Source organism: Macrobrachium nipponense, chromosome 31 (genome assembly GCF_015104395.2).
Source record: "Macrobrachium nipponense isolate FS-2020 chromosome 31, ASM1510439v2, whole genome shotgun sequence".
In the NCBI taxonomy this organism is placed as follows: domain Eukaryota; kingdom Metazoa; phylum Arthropoda; class Malacostraca; order Decapoda; family Palaemonidae; genus Macrobrachium; species Macrobrachium nipponense.
Genome location: NC_061093.1, coordinates 58,886,422 through 58,898,401, shown reverse-complemented (window position 1 = coordinate 58,898,401; position 11,980 = coordinate 58,886,422). Strand labels below are relative to the sequence as shown.

The following is an 11,980-nucleotide window of genomic DNA, read 5'->3' as shown; positions in this document are numbered from 1 at the left end:
GATTTGGCTCTTGGCCAAATCGTCGACTGATTCCCTCTGTTGGTAGTAAGTCGACTCAAGAGGGCTGTCGTAAAAAAAAGAAAAAAGAAATGAGATACAGATGGAAGAGCATTCCGGAACCATCGTCTGGTGAATATACACTAAATACACGAACATTATGTATATATATGCATACACACACACAAACACACACACACACACACACACACACACACACACACACACATATATAGTATATATATATATATATATATCTATATATATATATATATATATATATATATATATATAAATATATACCTACACACACAGCACACACACACACACACAAACATATAGATATATATGTATATATATATATATATATTATATATATATATATATATATATATATATATATATATATATATATATATTATATATATATATATATATATATATAATATATATATATATATCTGCGTGTGTGTGTGCGTGCAAGGTGTCCCTTTGCACGAGCAAGTAACAAAGATGATTATACCCATTACTCTTAATATAATGGATACATGAGATAATGTCAGATGGCAAAGTCGAACGAAATTAATCACGGGTGAGAAGAAAAATTCCCGTCAGCTGTTAAATCAAATTAGTCACTGGGAAAATACGGAACAAAGGGATAATGTGACTTCATTGCACTTTTTCAAAAAGTCTCTGAAATATTGCTATTATTAGTTACGTTATTGAGAACTACAAGGCGGTTCTACCCTCAGCACTATAGTAGACTCACATCAGCCGTGCATTTGATGTCTAGGCCAGTCTCTTACGACGCTCCTGATTGGCTGGGTGTTGAGAAGCCAATCACAAGGCTGGAAACTCAGTCTTTCTCGAGAGTTCACATAGGCAGGATGTGTGTTCCCTCTCTCCTGAGGTATACTCTTTCAGGAGAGGTGGAACATACATCCTTCCTATGTGAACTCTCTCGAGAGACTGAGAGTTTCCAGCCCTGTCATTGGCTTATCAACAGCCAATCAGAGCGTCGTAAGGGACTGGTTCTAGACGTCAAATGCACGGCTGATGTGAATCTACTATAGCCTGGTGTCCTCGCTTTTATTAGATCAGTTCATCCAGTGATCGTGGTGTCTTTTCCTAGTGCGGAAAGGAGTGCTTACAGTTTTTGACCGATCCTTCTGCCATGACTGTATGCTTGTTGGTTACATAGATGAAATTTCCAAATGCATTAATCTTATTATTGGAGAATTATATCTACAAGTAATTCAAATGCCAGACTTTGACGTACATAACTAAGAACTTTCGAAAGCGTCCTTTAGCTCCCATTTTCGACAAGTCTGTGATGTGAATTGATGTGATGTGATGTGAAGCTTGTTTTGTTTGTTTGTATGTTTTTTTTACGTTGCATGGAACCGGCGATTATTCAGCAAAGGGACCAACCAACGGCTTTACGTGACTTCCGAACCACTTCGAGAGTGAACGTCTATCACCAGAAATACACATCTCTAACTCACCAGTGGAATGCCCAAGAATCGAACTCACGGCCACTGAGGAGGCAGGCGAAGACCATAGCGATCACGCAATAAGGCGAGCTTGTTGATAGTTGTTAGACAAGAAAGGATACGGAAATGGACTGAGCAGTATGTCTGCTGGCTAAGGATATTTCTTGTTGAATTTTGTCTTTTCATTTTCCTGTGGGTTACAATTTTCGAATGCTTCTTATTTGGGTAAAATTGATCCAGTCGTTTGATGGACGTCTGGTGATTTGATGCGGATTTTCTATATACAACAGATGTCTGCAAATGTTCCTAGAGAACATTTGGATTAAGTAAACATATACTGCTGGAGATTACATCTATTCCGGTGGGAGTATCGTTGATCAGCTAGGGACTACAGTTTTTAAAACGGGGCCTTTGGAAATAAAGTGAAACTAAAAAAACATGTGTATAGATTACAGTATTGATTGTACTGTCTTATGTATATGGCAAAAATAATCACAATTGGTTCGTTAAGGACATATTAGTAGCTCTCATATATTTAAAACAATGAGGATGAATCGTGATTTCTAATGAAAAACAAAACTTTACAAAATCTGCAACTGTTCATTATAAGTAAACCTATGTTTGAAGTTTGACAGTATTGGTTTCAAACACCATATAGCTCAACTCAAGAAATTAGTTCCCAATATGGTGAAAGCGCCACTTTTTAACAACAAGGACCGAGAGATGGTTAAGCGTGAAATGTGATTTGGGAACTTGTTGTGGCAAACTCCAGTTACCTGTTGCAGACTCGCATCGATTATTATCATCGGGCTGCCAGCCACCGAGTCGGAGGGTTTCGCGTTCTTCATTAATCTCTGAAATTCGTAACCAAAAAGGTAAATGCAAACATAATACGCAGCAATTTCGAGATCTGATTTCGGTTACCGAACAGCTATTTACGTTAGTTTTCGGTCATGACTCCCTGTGTGTGTGTGTGTTCCTTTTTTTTTTTTTTTTTTTTTTTTTTTAGCTTAGTCTGATCTTCTTCGTTATTCGCTGAAATTTGTAACCAAAGAGGAAAATTCTAACACAGTAAGCAGCAATTTCGAGATCTGATCTCTGTTTTCAAACAGCTATTTACGTTACTTTTCGGTCCCAACTCCCTGTTTTTTCTTCTTTTTTTTTACAGCTCGCAACAAACCGCAGCAATAATTCAATAGCAGTACGGTTATGTGTTTACACGACACCCTATTCCTCAATTCTAACATGCCTTCGATGAAGGCTACTTTCCTCCCAGGGATGTCATAGTCGAAGTTTCTTTACAACCTACCAGCTCCTGTCAGTAAAGCTCTCTCATTGGCTGCTTTCGTGTGATATCAACTTTCGTGTATACATCTGTAGCGTAAGTTTATGACGCTGTTTAAAGTACGTCTTCGATGAAGCACACTGGATATTAATAAAAGCATCTTGCATCGGCATTACGCTCCACCAAGTACTACTGTGTTCTTTACCTTAGCTGTCCTCCATTCCTCTCGTGTCTGTCCAAATTCTGTGACTTGACTCTCATATAATCTCTTCTCTTCTCTCTCAGTTTAGAATATATCCTTCGGTCTATAAATGACTTTACATATGCCTCTAGTACTAAATATCATTATCATTATTGCTATTCAATGCTGGACTCTCCAACTATTTTCCTCTGTAAGTCTGAAATAAATCCCTCGGTCTAGATATGCCTCAGGTACTAAAAATCATTGTCATTATTGCTGTTCAATGGGGATAAAATGAAGTATATTACAGTAGGAAATATCTTGAATGAAAAACTCACCAACACGGACGGAATGACCAGGTTCTTCCTCCGTAATTCCTTCTACAATGTCCCGTTCTACCTCTCTGTAGGATTTGGTGTAGTTGGCGCCAATCGTCGGCCTCCACCTGGACCACGGAAGTAGGAGTTATAATTGCTAATATGCAAATAAGGAGAGAGAGAGAGAGGAGAGAGAGAGAGAGAGAGAGAGAGAGAGAGAGAGTTTCAGAGTGATCTAATTTCCATTATGCATTAATAATTCATAGCCTGTTCATAAACTTAGTCTGATGACAAAGAGAGAGAGAGAGAGAGGAAGAGAAGAGAGAGCGAGAGAGAGAGATCAGGAGAAGGAAGGAGGAGGAAGTAGAGAAGAGAAGAGAGAGAGAGAACTAATTTGCATTATTGCATTGATAATTCATGGCCTGTTCATAAACGTGTCTGTTGACAAAAATTATTTCATGAATAGATATTAACGATATTGCGAATAACTGGATGGCTGACTATGGTAAAAATTGCTAATGATTTCAAGAATAGAGAGAGAGAGAGAGAGAGAGAGAGAGAGAGAGAGAGAGAGAGATCGAATATTTACATTATGAAATTCTATATCTAATTAATATGGTTGAAACCCGATCATATCATAATCTAATTAGAACATTACAGTATGTCATCCATCCTTGTAATATGCAATTATCTTGATGCAATACTGAATGACTTTTTTCTAATCTAAACAATATAATAATTGGAACCGACCAGAATGGCGTTATTTGCTAAAACTTTTTAATTCTTATTGTTGGAAAAATGCATAAGTACCGGTAAACGTACGTATATAGCTATATATAAATGTCACACGAAACTGAATAAGTATTGTTAGAAGCTGTCAAGTTAAAACTGCATAGCAGGAAATCACGACGCAATCCACAGTTTATTAAAAAATGGGCGAAAGTGCGGAATCCTCACGTGAGACCCATGACGTATCAGGGGGAGAAAAAAGTATAGGCGAGTTATGTTCCCAGTAATACTGGATTCCAAATGCTTAAGCCTTTGATCCTATTTGCAATATGGGGAAGAGGGTCCGATCCGAATTGGAAGAGAATCTGCCGCGTAAATCTCTGCGGTAGAGCGACTTTGTAGAGACCAAGTGAAATCTCTAAAGTAGATGAACACCGAGGCTCCAATTCACGCTGAGGTTCTCTGTGTTCTTGGTTCTGGGACGATAAAGGGGACGTTGTGTAAAAAGCTTACATTGAGAAATCTATATGATTCTATTTTTTATGTTAGACGAATCGTGTGTCATATTATAATTAAAAAAAAGGACACACTTTGAGATGTCCAAGAGAAACTCATGCTAGTTTTGTCAGTAGATTTACATGTAAGTCGATTTTCAAAATAGTGGGAGCCGTTTGCAAAGCTCTAAAGGAAACGACATTCAAGTCTTGCCTATAAACTTGATTGCATATTTTGGTTTCTCTAAGGGGAAGGATTTTACATAGCTCAAGTTCATCATTGAAATAAAGCTTTTCCCAAATCCCAAAGGAGAATTTGCGGTCATATAAACTGCATTTCACCCCACGGCGAGTACACGATACGCTCCATTATCAAAAGAATCAAAGACAAATTGGTTTGCGCAATTTAATCCACACAACAAGACGATTCCGAAAACTAAAAAAACGAGTGTGTGTGTGTGTACTAGTTAGATTTTCAAAAGCAACTCCTGCCTAACAGAGTTTTATTCTCTTTGAAAAGCATAAAAAAAAAATAAATGAATAAATAAATAAAAAATAGATAAAAAACTGCACGAAAAAGTGGCAGTTAATTCCGTTTTGAGTAAAATAAAAACCTCTTTTGCGGAATCACCTGAAAGCATCTCACTTAACGAGGAACATACCGACGGTGCTCCCTTTGATTTCTATTTCATAATAATAACAATATATATATATATGTATACATATATATATATATATATATATATATATATATATATATATATATATATATATATATATATATATATATATATATATATTTGTAAGTGCTTTATGAAAGGACAAAGGATTTCAACATTTTCACGATATTACTGTCATTGATTGCTCAGTAAATAGTAATCGTGAAAATATCGAATGCAGAGTTTTCTAAAACTGTAGCTGAAATGCGGTATCAAGTTAAAGAAAAGCGGAATGTAATAGATCATCAACCACATAATTGTGACAAAGTCTGAAATCGATGTAGAATACTTACGTCGTTCATTGCTCTCTCTCTCTCTCTCTCTCTCTCTCTCTCTCTCTCTCTCTCTCTCTCTGATGATTCAGTTTCTCTCTGTTTCTCTCTCTTTGGTGATTCAGTTCTCTCTCTCACTCTCTCCTCTCTCTCTCTCTCTTTGGTGATTCAGTTCTCACTCTCTCTCTCTCTCTCTCTCTCTCCTCTCTCTCTCTCTCTCGCCGTAGTCAATTTCAAGTCTAGTGAAAGTTCTATAGCGAACTTGAGTCACAAGAGTCAAGGCTCGTGGGAGAAACCCCGTTTCCGAAAGGAATGAGGAGGAGGAGGAGGAGGAGGAGGAGAAGGCGGTCGAGCTGTGTGTGAAGAAAATATGTAAAAAACTTCGCCATCTCGAACTAGATTGAAATCCCGGCTTCAACTTCCCGCATCTATTTGATTTGGCCTCGAGAGATCTGCCCCGTGTCCGCGCCAAACGTCTGTCTTACGATGTTCGTGGAAATGTCATTCTTATGACTCATACGGACGCGAATCTCAGTATGACATTGAGACTACATAGCTAGAAGAGTTGAATCTAGAATTTAGGCCAAGTGCCAAGCACTGGGACTTACGAAGCCGTTCAGTGCTGAAATGGAAATCGACAGTAACGAGTTTGAAAGGTGTAACAGGATGAAAACCTCAAAGCAGTTGCACTGTGAATCAAGTGTTAAGGAGAGGGTTGGAAAGTAAGATGGAAGAAGAGAATATAAAAGGAGGTACAGTAACAGGAACGGAAAGTGGGTTGCATCTAGGTGCCGAAGGCACGCTGCAAATAACCTACAGTGCACCGTCTGATGTCTACTGACGGCACTAGCCCCCTACGGAGTTGATCAATTTGATAGTAAAACTTTAAGAAAATGAATTAGAGGGAAATGACAGAATTTCCATGTTGCTAAAATTAATGATGAAGGAGAGAAAAGAGATGGACCTGGTCGTGTTCGCAGTAGGGGCCTCCGTGTCACCTACAGATTGAAGATCCACACCTTCACTTCTAGTCTGGATTCATTTTTCCACGGCAAGAATGCCCGGGTTTTAACTATTAGGTCGAAAAGGGCACGGGAAACGCGTAACTAATTCTTGTAATATGGAGACTATCAGAGAGGAAGTGTATTCTTCGTTCAAGGTATTCAAATCAGAGCTGGAAGATTAAACTTTTTGAACAGCCTCCTGGAAGACTGGGAAGATGATCTGCTATCCCTTTTACGGGCTGCTCTGTGAGCAAGAGCCCGTGCTGGCATAAGGCCAGCTCAGTCAAAAAACCATAAAAGAACAACAACAGTTCAAGAGCTGTGCTGGCATAAGGCTAGCTCAATAAAAAACAACAACAACAGTTATCCCTTTTACGGGCTGCTCGTGAGCAAGAGCCCGTGCTGGGATAAGGCCAGCTATGTCAAAAATAACAGCAACAACAGTTACCCTGTTTAAGGGCTGCTCTATGATGCTTGCAAGAGCCCGTGTTGGCATAAGGCTAACTCAATCAAAAAAACAAAAACAAGAACAGTTGTTATTCCTTTTGCGGGCTACTCGTGAGCAAGAGCCCGTGCTGGCCATAAGGCCAGCTCAGTCAGAAACAACAAAAATAACAACAATTAATCTGAGCAGATTGTAAGACACATTTATGAGAGGCTCTCCACGAATTGATATCTTTTTTCCGGGAAGTTTTTTTTTTTTTTTACATAAGTTTATATACACCTATGCCGATCCCATGCCAAATAGAATAATTTCCTATTATTCTACCTACGTTCTTTCCTTATTTTTTTTACTTTTAATGTTACCATGAAGCATTCGTTGCAACAAATCCAGTCACGTTTGCTTGACGAAAAAAATTGATAGTATTTTGCAATTAAATGATCAAGTTTATTATATTGGCCTACCTTTTATTTCAAGAAACCAGCAGCTGGAGACGAATGTTAACTCTGAAGCAAAAGCGAGAGAGAGAGAGAGAGAGAGAGAGAGAGAGAGAGAGAGAGAGAGAGAGAGAGAGTCTTGACCTCACTTGGGAAAAGGTTACTCTTAACGCAAATGTCCTTGATGACCTCGGAGAGATCGTCGAAACAGAGGTAATTGAGAATGCCACTCGCCCTCTTTTGTTGCAAAAGTTGGAGTGTTTAAAGAGACACTCACACCTGTCTTATCTCCCTCTGTGCAGAGAGACCTCGAATGTTGTCAACCAACGGAAGGCAAAGTTTCATCGTTCATTTCCTCGTCGGATATGGGCTGGTAGTGATCAAAAGTGCGTGGAAGTCGAGAAGTTTTCTCTATCGAAAATATGTATAGATAGAAGTTACACGTGGACTCTCTCTCACCTACCTCATTTTATATAATATTATATATATATTATATAGAATTAATCATATATATATAGATTATATTATAATATATATAGGTGTGTGTGCGTGTGTATACTGTGCTGTATAGATATCTATATTATATATATATATTATATAGAATATTATATATATAGATATATACATAATTAATTAAAACTTCTGTTAAAACAGAAAACGTCTCAAGTATAAAAATGGGCCGTTTTTATACTTGATATATATAATATATATATATATATATATATATATATATATATATATATATAATAATATATATATATATGTATATATATATATATATGTGTTGTGTGTGTGTGTGTATGTGTGTGTATGTATGGGTTGTGTGTGTGTGTGTGTATGTGTGTGTGTGTGTATCATAGCTTGAAGTGGAACTTTCACGTCGAGTGAAAAGACAAGATTTATTAAAAAACGTTAAAACTGAAGAGACTGCACCACAAAATCGTAAAAAACTAAATAAATGAATGATTTAAAGGGAGGAAAACGAAAATTGGGAAGTGTCTCACATATAAACAATATAAAAGGAAGAAAGAGACTCACCTGCCAACTTTGACGAGTCCAGTTTTCGTCAGTTCGACGATGTCCAATGTGACGTCACGGCGGAATCCTTTGGCGTCGAATTTGATGAGGCCCGTCAGACCCCTGACCTGGACCTGGGGGAGAGAAAACGGGTGTAGGTGGTGGGGGAGGGGATGGGGGGGAAATGGGGGGACGAACATGTAAATGAGAATATATATATATTATTTTTTTTAGGACTTGAAAAATGAACGAAGTATTGTTTGAAACGTTGTAGTCTTCGTATATAAGAACATTAAAACCTGCTCTAAATTCGGACGCGTCCAGCATTCCTTTGCAGTATTAATATTAGTGTTTATATATATATATATATATATATATATATATATATATATATATATATATATATATATATATATATATATATACACACACACACACACACAGACACACACACACACATATATATATATATATATATATATATATATATATATATATATATATATATAGTATATATATGCATATTATCCATGGTAGAACATTCATATCTATGGAATTATACATAATTGCGACCTTCTTCATTTTCCCTTCTAAGAAACCAGTTTATAATTGTCGATAGTATATTTATGAGTGCTTGATGCTGAAATTTTTACAGCTTGTTGTAAGTGATTTTATTATATTATTTTTTTTTTTTTTTTTTTTTGTTTTTTTTTTTTTTTTTTTTGCTAAGAAATCTATATGCGCGATATTTTACCAATCCTTCATTTAGATACAACTTAACAGTTTAGGAGACATAACCAGAAGTTTAATCTTCGTGTCCATCAATTTCCCGAAGGTCATATTAAACCAAAAAGGCAATCAAACAAGATGGCGGCACATTCTCTCTCGTCAGATAAGTCTGAAACTGGTTCGTCATTAAACGTCACTGTCTATTATCTACTCCAATCGTCACGCATTCGAGTCTATAAACTATTAGACCAATTGATTTACCAATCCATCAATTATGCAAGTGTACAAGTTCTAATTTCACAAGCTGTTCATATCCAACGTATTTCACGAAATCCAATTATTATCGGTGGCGCGGAACCAAATCAACATGGCCACAAGCACATAAATCAATGGCTGACTGAAATTTAATAAACTGCGTCCGGGTATAGACGCTTCGCCGATCGGCGGGGGAAGACAGAGAGACAGAGACGAAATTCATCGTTGTCGAAATGGGATGACCGCTTCTACGTCAGTCTCGCTGTCAGTGGAAGATCGTGTTGTGGATTCCGGCGTCTCGGGTTGTGAGAGAGGTTTCCAATAAAAGAGACATAAAAAGTTACGCATTCTTCGGTCTCCAGCTAATTTTGAGCTCGCAAAAAAAAAAAAAAAAAAAAAAACACTAAAGAACCAAAGAGGAAGAGAGCAAATGTTCTCTTAATATCAAACTTTCGGTCTGCAGTTAATTTTGAACTTGCCAAAATAAAAAATAAAAAATTAAGGAAACAAAAAAGGAAGAGAGTCAAAATTGTTCTCTTAATACCAAACTCAAAAAAAGAAAAAAAAAAGAACACCGATCTTGCAAAAAAAAAAAAAAAAAAAAAAAAAAAAGAAAAAAAAAAAAAAAAAAAAAAAAAAAAAAAAAAAACTAAAAACTATGGAAGAGAGTCAAAAAATGTTCTCTTAATACCGAACTCCAATGAAAAAATAAATAAAAATAAAAATAAAAAGAACGCAACTTCGGACTTCATGTTGATTCGAGGAAGTCAGGCCGGATCATTCCTACTCGAGGTCAAATGAGGAGGTTCGTTCGTGGTCGCATAGGATTGAAAACAATCAGTATCTCATGATAAAAGTTGCAATAATAACAATAATGATAAAAGCTACAGGATACTGAAGTTTTGAGATGAAAATACGAGATTCAAGAATCAAGATCTAATGATAAAAGTTCCGATAAAAAACAATAATGACAAAAACCTAAAGGATTCTAAAGTTTTGAGATGAAAATACGTGACTCAAGAATCAAGATCTAATAATAAAAATTGCAATAAAAACAATAATGACAAAAGCTACAGGATACTGAAATTTTGAGATGAAAATACGTGACCTTTTTAAAAAAAAGCTAGGATCACGACAAGAGAGAGAGTGGGTGGGGGGGCGGGGGGGGCGGGGGGGGGGTGGGTTCCTATGAAAGTACGTGACTTTTTAAAAACAACGAAGGTTGGGGCGGGCGGGGGCGTTCCATTAAAAGGGACTACATTAGCATGAACAAATGGGCTGCAACACATGGTTAAATACAGACGCCGCCAAGCAAGCTTTCACTTCCTGTGTTAAAAAGGAAAAAAAAACCGACAGTTTTTTTCGTCATGAGCCCACCATCCTTTGTGGATTTCGCTTCCTCTGTTAAAATCTGTTAAAGAAATGAAAACTCCTTTTTTCTCTGTTAAAAATACTGATGAAAACCCCAGTTTTCCTGTGTAAAAAAATTAAATCCCGAGTTTTCCTCTGATAAAAAAAAAGAACCGAGAGTTTCGTCACTGAGCCCCCATCCTTTGTATGAGCGATAGCGTCACTTATCCATTTCATGTAATTAACGAGAGAATTTCCATAAATCCAGGTCTCGTCTCCTTCGCAGTCTAGTCGGGCCACTTCAATCGGGCGAGATCTGTCCAGATCTCCCAGAGCCTTCGCGAAGAGGTGTACCGCGTCGTACATCAGAGCCATCTCTGTCTGCGGGGAGAGAGGGTGGGGGAGATGCAATGAGGAGAGCGGGAAGAACAAGAATAACCAGAGAAGGAGGAGGAAAGTAAAGGAAGAAGAAGAAGGAGATGAATGAATGTGGAGAGGGAGAAGAAGAACAACAACAAGAAAGGAGATGTTAAGGATGAGAAGTAGAAAGGAAGTGGAGATGAATGAATAAGGATATCGGGAAGAAGTATAATAACCAAGAGAGGGAAGAGAGAAAGGAAGAGGGAGAAGGAGCTGAATGAATGAGGAGATCGGGAAGAAGAAGAATAACAAGAGAGAGTAAGAGAGAAGAGAAGAGGGAGAGGAGGATGAAGAGTTAGAAGAAGAAGAATGTGTCTATCAGCAGAGAACGACGATGATAAGGATGAAATGATGACAAAAGTCGAGAAATGATATGAAAAGGGGGATAAATGAATAAGAAAGGGAAGAGAAAGATGTGGAGATGAGAATTAAAAGGAAAAAGAGATGAAGGAAGAAAGCATGCATCAGACAAAGTATCATACAAAGGACGAGCGAGAGAGAGAGAGAGAGAGAGAGAGAGAGAGAGAGAGAGGATTTGTAGCAGGCGGAAGAGGTAACAATAGAGATAAGAAAAGAATTTGTATTTCTTCAGAAAGTTGACATTTGAAATTTCTTTCGGGAGTTGCGTATCGGAAGAATGATCGACTTATGAGAACTCGCTGCACAAATTCAATACCATTTAGCGCAAATATCATTTTTTCACTGTGAACACAAACTGTGTCACCATTTTTTCACTGTGAACACAAACCGTGTCACCATTTGAGAGAGAGAGAGAGAGAGAGAGAGAGAGAGAGAGAGAGAGAGAGAGAGAGAGAGAGAGAGGGGGGGGGGCGCCAAAA

The 11,980-nt window shown here is 37.5% G+C and overlaps 1 pseudogene; it reads right to left on the bottom strand.

Moving 5' to 3' along the window:
• Window positions 1-11,980, bottom strand: part of LOC135206873 (glutamate receptor ionotropic, kainate 2-like) — a 40,918-nt pseudogene that overhangs the window by 5,397 nt on the left and 23,541 nt on the right.